Below are 8,947 nucleotides of genomic sequence, written 5' to 3' on the forward strand. Positions count from 1 at the left end.
TTTCCCCACCACCCCTAAAAAAAAAAAAAAAAAAAAAAAAAAAAAAAAAAAAAAAAAGATAATTTTAAAAGATAATTTTAAGGTGTGAATTCATTTGAAGTTAATTTTTTAGTGGCCATATTTATGCTGCAGACTGGAGAGATGATGCAAATTGTAAATTGTCAACAGAGTGGGATAGTTGCAAGAGCCATCCTAAGTAGAGTCACTTTATATGGAATTATGGAATGTTTGGGGTCAGAAGGCACCTTAAAGACCATTTATTTTCACCTCCTGCCATGGGCAGGAACACCTTCCACTATCCCAGGTTGCTCCAAGCCCTCTCCAACCAGGCCTTGGACACTTCCAGGGATGGGGCATCCACAGCTCCTCCAGGCAACCTCTGCCAGGGCCACCCCATCTTCACAGGGAATAATTTCTTCCTAATATCTACTCTAAACCTGCAATCCTACTTTGTTTGTCTCAGAGAAATCTGTGGCAGTTCTGAAAACCCCAGACCTCTCCAGACCCTCTGAGTGAAGTTAATGTTGCACAAGTGCTGCTAATTTTTAATTTTGCAGCCCTGCCTGCCCTGATACCTTGAATTAAAAGGGAGACTGATCTGAAAAATAAATGCACCTGTAGCAGCCGCATTAGGGCTCATTAGCACTCTCAATTTAGGCAAAAGTTTTAAAAGCCAAAGTAAAGGTTCCCCAGAGAAACGCCCTCTCTGGAGATTGGTCCTTGGAAATGTGAGTCTCTTGCTGCTCCTCAGGGGAAATTCTGATTTCTGCCTCTTGAGCCCTTAGGATTGGTGTTAGAGAGGGCTGGAGCTGTGTTTTGGGGTCTGCTGGTCATACATGAATGGTGCTGGAGCATTTGATCAAGATACAACATGACCATAAATGGTGTAATCTGCATTTGAGGTGATTTGCTTGGAAGGGAGTGCTGTGATTACCTGCTCTGGCCTCCTGCCCATTGAAATTGGATTTTTCAGTCCTAATTTGTGCTTCAAATCTAATATTAATGCTAATGCTAAAGCTTAACGTCTAAAGAAGAAAAATCCACTATAATTTTAAAAAGTTCTTGATTTAGTTGTTGCAAGGATGGAGAATCCATCACGGCGTTAGTTAAACAGATTAAATAGTTAACATAGTCTTGCAAATGTATTCCTTAATTTCATCTCTAAATTAGAGGTCTGCAAATAATTGATATTTTGGTTCACTGGGCAAATTAAAAATAAAAAAATAAAGATATTTATAAGGAAAGAAAACATTCTGTCATGAACAAACTCCTCAATTTGTGAACTATAACACTGCTACAAAGGTCTGAAAATGTGAAGTCTAATTATAGCAGCTCAGAATGGAGTAATGAGGGACTAGAGAGCGTGACTGATAAGCAGAAGATAATGCTCTGATAGGCATGATGTGCACAGCCCTTCAAAGAGCAACAAAAACCTACGTGAGGCATCTCTGGGACTGCGTAAAGGACAAGAAATGTTTGAAAATTGGATTTAAAGGTGAAGAAGAGCCAATGAATGCGTGGCTCTGCTGGTGATGGCGTCTTCATGGATGCCCAGAGCATGGACAAGGTAATTACCTGGCTGAAATGCACACATCAAAAAGTTGCCAGCAGGAGGGGAAATCCTGATCTAAAAGTGGAACTTAATCCTCGGTGTTGCTGGGCCCTGCTGTGTGTTGGTTGGTTACAAGCATGTGGATTTTCCTCGTTGGCTGCAAAGTGAGGAAATAGCAGGACACTTCCAACCAGTCCAGGGTGCAGAAGAGATTTAAGGTTAGGATGGGAAAGAGGAATAGATACAGACTCTGGAAAAGGCAACCCTTACCAGAGGGTGAAGCAGATCTTGAGCAGAGCAGCTGGCTTAATTTATTTATTATTATTATTAGAAAAAGAAGGTCAAGAACGTTCAGTCCTCAGCACAGGAAGGATGTGGAGCTGCTGGAGCAAGTCCAGAGGAAGCCACCAAGAGGATCAGGAGGATGGAGCAGCTCTGCTGTGAGGACAGGTTGGGAGATTTGGGATGGTTCAGCCTGGAGAAGAGAAGCCTTGGGGTGACCCAATCGTGGCCTTCCAGCAGCTGAAGGGAAACTGCAAATAAAATGGAGAGAGAATTTTTGCAAGGGCAGGTAGTGACAGGACAAGGGAGGATGGATTCAAACTGAGAGTGGGTTTGAATGGATATTGGGAAGGGATTGTTCCCTGTGAGGGTGGTGAGACCTGGCACAGGTTTCCCAGAAAAGCTGTGGCTGCCCCATCCCTGGAAGTGTCCAAGACCAGGTTAGACAGGGTTAGGAGAAACCTGGGATAATGAAAGATGTCCCTGTCCATGGCAGGGGGTTGAAAATAAACAATTTTGAGGGTCCCTTCCAACCCAATCCATTCTGGAATTCTAGGATTTTTTTTTTTCTGGTGGTTATTCTATTCTCTTAATATTTTCCCATTATCAGTCAGGTTAGGTTTTCCAGAGGGACTGGTGGAAGTTGTTAGTCCTTCATCCATCCCCTTTTACTGCTGCTCATCTGTGTGTGTTGCCTCTTGTCTGGCAGAAAACAAGAACTTTCTTGCTTCTTTCCTTCTCTTTCTCCTGCACCAAGTGCATTTTGGCTGCATCATGCTTTGTATATTTCATATATATCTAAAAGAAAAAGAAGTCAATTTTCTTGGAAAATGGCACCTTTCTAGTAATACTTCAAAAACATTTCAAAAATGTCGCTCTTTTGAAGATTTTTAACTGATTCATTGCTTATTACAGCCAAAGGAGGGGAAAAAAATAAAGGGTGCTTTCTTCTATTTCTTTCTACTATTCTGGGTCCTTTTGGTTTCTGTTTCTGAACCTGTTATTCCTGTCCTTCCATCATGTGAAGGAGCCTCGTGATTCCTTGCAGGTCAGTGATGGTTATGTTGCTTTTTCCACTTGTTTCATTCCTTCCTTTTAAAATACAGCCCTTTACATTCATTTATCTTGTTGGAAGCAGGTCAAGGAAAAACAATAAATGCAATGAATGGGAAAATCTTCCCACAAACTCACATAATAACTTCTCAACTGGTCAAACTCGGCCATGACCAGGAACTTTGGTATGCTCAGAAGTGACAACTTTAAAACCAAGCTCTGAAACACTTCATTCCTCCCCCAGACATTTCTCTGCCTCTGCTGCAGGTGTGTAAAGAATATCCATTGGATCAACGGGCCAAGATTGAAAGAAATACCAGTAAAGCAAATGGAATTTGAATTTATCACTTCAGCTGAAGGGCTAAAGATCCCCAGAAAAAAAAGGGATAAATATTCTGTGTGGAGAGAAAACAAAAGCACCACACATTCACCAAAAGCTGTGAATGTGCTTTTCAGGTGTGTCCAGCTGTGTAAGGTTTTGTGCTGCTACAAAAATTAAGATTTACATTTTAATTAGCAGATCACCAGCAATCCTCTCAAAGCCATCTTGGCTCTTCCAGCCCCAGTAATATATTCAAGTGTTCCAAAATAATTTTAAATTATATTCCCACGCAGTGGATGTAGGATTTTTGGGATGACATTGCATTGCTTTACCTGATTTGGGGCACACCTGGTTCTGAACAAGGGAGGATGAGGAAGGAAGGAAAGAACTAATTAGACATAACCAAAAATAATGATGAATGCTAATGTTCACAGCATTTCCACCCGGTGGGATGAGGAATGAAGAAAAATTGATAACAGCAGGACAAGAATTTGTTTTGATTCCCAGAGCTCCTTTTCCAGTGTGGTCCTTCCAGGCAAGAGAGTGTAAAAAGCAGCGGATGAATCAAGGAATGGGGCACATGGAAATAATTCTTCCTTCTTTTCAGCACAGAGCACAGGAGACCTTCAAGGTAGAGGAGAGTAGGTAGGACAGGCTTCATATGGGATTTAGGACAGGCTTCGTATGGGATTTTGGTGTTTGTTTGTGTAGGATTAAGCACAGGCAAAGGCCAAATCCCAGAAGCAGCAAAACCAAAGATTTGAAATCCTTTTTCGTAAGGCAGAGCTGTGGGGAAACCACTTGGGCAGCTTGCGAGAGAAGCAGAGATCTGGGAAGCTCAGTCTAGTGCTGGAAAGTGCTGGAAGTTTCTAGGAATCCTCTGTCTCCAAGGGACCACTTTGCTGTTTATTCCTTGGTATAGTTTAGGAACTGGAATGTTTTCTTTCCTCTTTGACATTTAATTTTGTTGTTTGGTTGGTTTTAGGTTTTGGGGTGGGGTTTTTTTGTTTTTTTTTTTTTTTGGTGTTTGTTTGTGTATCCCCTCTGACACCTTAAGAAAAAAATTTTTTTGCCAAACCTTAAAATGAGAGACCAAACTTTAAACTTTGGGCTACAGGAAATAACTTTGAGAAAAAGTGGAAAAAATTTAGCTTTGCTGCAAGCAGAAGGAAATCTTTATGAAATAAAGATTTAAACATGAAAATTGTTGCTGTATCTCAGAGTGATGTTACAAAGAACAGATGCTCCAGAGAAGCCCAATCTACTCCAGTGTGTTGTTCCCTCCAAAGAGCAGCAGAAGATGTTTCAAGAAGGGTGAAAAAGCGAATTCCTCACCACAGGACTCTCCCACCCCCCAGCATTCTGCTCTTTGTGAACTTTCCATGTTGGAGATGTTGTCTCTTGGTCTGAGAATCTTTTGATGAAGTTTTTATTTCATGGCATCTTGGATTTGCTGGAGGACTAACTGAATGCCAGATGAAAGCAGCCCTTCCCAAGACAGGAATCTTGGGAAAAACATTGCCCATGAAAGTTGTCAGAATGAGACAGCCAGGAAATAGAGGAAATACAGAAGTTTAGACCCAGAAAGAGAAGTTGTGGCAGTTTGTCGTCAATATATTCATGACTGAATTATGGAATCAGAGAATGGCTGAGCTGGAAAAGACCTTGAAGGTCTCTTCCCCTGCCATGGGCAGGGACACCTCCCACTATCCCAGGTTTCTCCAAGCCCTGTCCAACCTGGTCTTGGACACTTCCAGGGATGGAGCAGCCACAGCTTCTCTGGGAAACCTGTGCCAGGTCTCACCACCATCACAGGGAAGAATTTCTTCCCAATATCCCACCACAGTTTCCCCTCTTTGAATCTGAACCCATTACTCTTCGTCCTATCACCCCAGTTCCAGATGAAAAGTCCCTTTTTGGCTTCCCTGGAGGCCCCTTCAGGTACGGGAAGGTGCTGGGAAGTTCCCACACAATCTTCTCTTCTCCAGGCTGGGCAGCCCCAGCTGTCCCAGCCTATCTCCATAGGGGAGGTGCTCCAGTCCCATTGTCAACTTTGTGGCCCCGTCTGGACTTGCTCCAACAGTTCCTTATGTTGCCACAGGCCATGGGTGGGGGACAACCATCATCACCACCCCAAATGTGAAGAGGTTACACGACACACAAGTTGCTGATTCTTCGATCTGAGACCCAAAGCTGTGTGAAACTTGGTTTTTGTCTGATTAAACCCCAGTGATCTCAAATTTCTGGCTTTGAGCAAACCTATCCCCTTTTTTGAGCTCTCTCAGCATAAAACCTCCTCAACTGACTGAGCAGTCACACACTGTGTCCTCTTTCTGCTTGGTTATTAATATTTTTCTAATGAAAAAAATAATGAAAACACAGAGAAAAACTGAGACACTCCAGTAACCTGCTGAAACATGCCAGATGCTTTGGATTTTTCACACTCCTGATGTTCTCCTGGACACGGATTGGGCCCAATGTTGTTAATTCATGACAAGAACATTTTCTTTATTAGGAACATGCAGTGAATTACAAGAGGAAGCCAACTGACAGTGGCTGAGAAATAGCACAGCCCTGTGGATATTCTGCTTTCACAGCCCAAAATCTGTGGAGTTGGGTTGAGTATTGAGATTCTCCAAGTAATTCCTTGGTCAAGACTGAGAGGTGCTTGGATAAAAACTTGATACTGAGTGGTTTCCACATTTCTTCCTGGCTCTTAACTGAGGTCTAAAAAGATAGGTTTGTTGCTCCATCTGTAGGATCTGGGGTGGGCTGCTATACTGAATGCCTGGGTTTGTGTATTTTGGAGAGAAGGGGGCAGAGGAGGGAATGTGGGGAGAAAACTGGAGAGGCTCAGGTTGCACATCAGGAAGAATTTCTTCATGTTGAGCATTGGAAGGGGCTGCCCAGGGAGGTGATGGAGTATCCCTGGAGAGGTTCAAGGAATGACTGGATGTGGCACTCAGTGCTTTGGGCTGTGTGACAAGGTGGGGACTGGCCAAATGCTGGTCTTGATAATCCTGAAGGTCTTCTCCAGCCTAAATGGTTCCATGATTCAGTGATTGGTGCCTCATGTCCACCAGTGTTTAAGACTCCTTTGGAAAATGCACTTTAAATTTCAGTGAGGCCTGACTTGGTCAAGCAGTTGGCCTGGATGATTGTTGTAGGTCCCTGAAGCCAGAAGAGAAGAAAAAAAAAATAAATCACAGTTGAAGAATAAACCAATTAACCTATCTGAAATGAGATTTGCACAGAGATGTCTCAAGACATCAAACTCACAGCTGAGTGGAAGAATAAATCAGTGCAAGAGACTGCATTTTAGGAAAAAATTAAATAAAAAAAAATTTATTATACCTTGAGCTGTTGGCAAAACGGATCTGGAGATTTTCCAGTTCTGCTGCTGCCTCTTCTCACCACACAGAACCAGGAGCTTGGACCAGTGAAATCCCAGGTTAGAGGTTTATCCCCAGTATAGCCTGCAAGGAGGTGATGTCCCACTGGAAACTTGGACAGGAAAATTGTGGAAGTCAGAATGCTCACTTGGTGGGAGGTTTTACTCAGGAAACACATAAAAGCATCAAAAGCCTCTGCTTATGACATCCAGGCCACTAAATGGGCACCACTAGGGGAGTTCCAAGCCTTTGGAGAAGAGCTCAGCAGTCTTCCAGGAAATATTGATTACACTAAACTGCATCTCCTGACAGGCTTGTTCACTGCCAAGTCAATCATGAACGAGTTGATGAAGCTGCCTGCTCCTTTTAGGCTGCCCAAAATAGTCCTGCAGGGTTTCTGTGGAAGAAATGAGAGAGCAGGCCATGCTGCAAGACCTAATGCATCTCTCTGACAGGGAAGGAATTAAATGTAGCTCTGTATTTACTACGGGAATTCTACTGAAACCAAGGACTGAGAGTGAAGCTGCCTGGAAGATTCCAGCCAGGAAAGGCTGGAATGAATGCAATCCACCCATGGATTGGGGTAATAATCTGCCTTCCTTATGAAGAGGACATTCCCAACCCTCCTTTCCCTGCTGGATGAGATATTGGTGGCTTAAAAGATTAAAATCAGATGTTTGTGGGAATACTTGAGAACATCCACTGCCACCAAACTGGTGGTTCCCTCCACCATGAGGCTCCACAGCCTCATGCCCTGCAGCCCAAAAATATCCCAGTGGTGAAGCAGCTGAAATCATCCCCAGCCAAGGCGAGAATTCAGACACAATGAGGAAATTGAGTGCCAGCCTCTCCTATTTGCTGATTGTCAGTCTGTTTGAGATGAAGGCTCTATTTTATGATCAGGATTGGTTCGTTCTAGCTAAATGCAATCTCCATAGCATTTTTCTCTCCTCCCCCAAAAAGCCCATCCCAAAAGAAAACAAAACAAAAAACTCACCTGGGTTTTATTTTGGAGCAGTTGTTTTCTTCATTTCCCATCTCTGAGGCCTTTTATTTCTTATTTCACTCTGCATCTCTTCAACTTCATTTTCTTTTAATATCCCAGAGCAGGATCAGGCAAATGGTCTCAGTGTAACTGGAAAACTCCTTGGCAATTGTCATTATGACTGTTAAAGAAAGATACAAAAATCCACGGAGATATTCCAGCAATAAAGTAGCCAATTCTCAAAGAATGAAAGGAATTGGGTGTGGGGACTGGGATTTGTAACTCTTATAATTTAACCTGAATGTAAAGAAGTGAAAGTCTTATTTATTTTCTCTAATAATGAAAAGAACCTGGGGACACCTTTAATTTCCCTAAAAACTTGGTGTGCTGGCCAAGTTTTGTGGCTGCCCCTTTGCAAGGTAGTGCACATTGTCTGAACCATTTCCCCACCTCAGAAAAGCAGGGGAGCTACGAAATTCAGAGATTAATTCCCAAATGAAATCTGGATAATAATCCTTTTGCCTGCATTTTCATCCTCCAATGGCCGTCTGATATTCTCTGAATGAGGGTGGCCTTTCAGACAGGTCTCTTCAAAGTCCCACCCATCCTACAGCAGCTGGGGTCATATTTGAAAGCAAATATTCAGTTGAGAAATAAGTTTTGGGAGATTTTTTGGCTGTCATGACTGTGGAGTGACCCTCAGGTTTGCTCAACACCACAGGTCAGGAAAAAGAGCTGCTGCATCCCTTTCTTTCTATATCAATGGGATTAAAACTTCTTCTCTTTTCCTTCTTCAACTAATGCCTCCTTCCCCTTTTCCCATCAAAATATGTCTCTCTTCCTCACACACCAGTTGAGTTAATATAAAAATCAGTGCCTGTTTTAAACTGGTTGTGTGAAGCGCTCATCTGCTTGAACACTTTTCCTGTCAACCCTGGCAAGTCCTTGACTATTTTTTTCTCTCTCTTCAGATCAGAGCGAGTCATTTGCATTTTCATGATGAGCAGCTTCCACGCTCTGTGAATCTTTACAGGGTGCAATAATGATCTTAAGGGTCTTTTCCAACCTAAATTATTCCATAATTATTCATGTTCTACCTGCTTTCTGCGCCTCTCTTTCCCTTCTCTTCTTCCCTGCCAAACCATTCCATTCTCCCTCCCCTGAAGGCACAAAACCCACAGTACTGTTTGTAGTGTCTCTACCAAGGCTGATAAGATTTGTTTTATGGCCTCTGGTCTTACAAAACGGTCTCCAAGTTGCAATTAAATCCTTGAAATTCATATGATTGCTTGAAGGAACTGAGGGAAGTGGGAGATGCTGGGAGTATTTCAAACGACAGAGGAAACACTTGAAAAATTGGT

This window comes from Pyrgilauda ruficollis, unplaced genomic scaffold (genome assembly GCF_017590135.1).
Source record: "Pyrgilauda ruficollis isolate IOZ18807 unplaced genomic scaffold, ASM1759013v1 scaffold138, whole genome shotgun sequence".
Classification (NCBI taxonomy): Eukaryota; Metazoa; Chordata; class Aves; order Passeriformes; family Passeridae; genus Pyrgilauda; species Pyrgilauda ruficollis.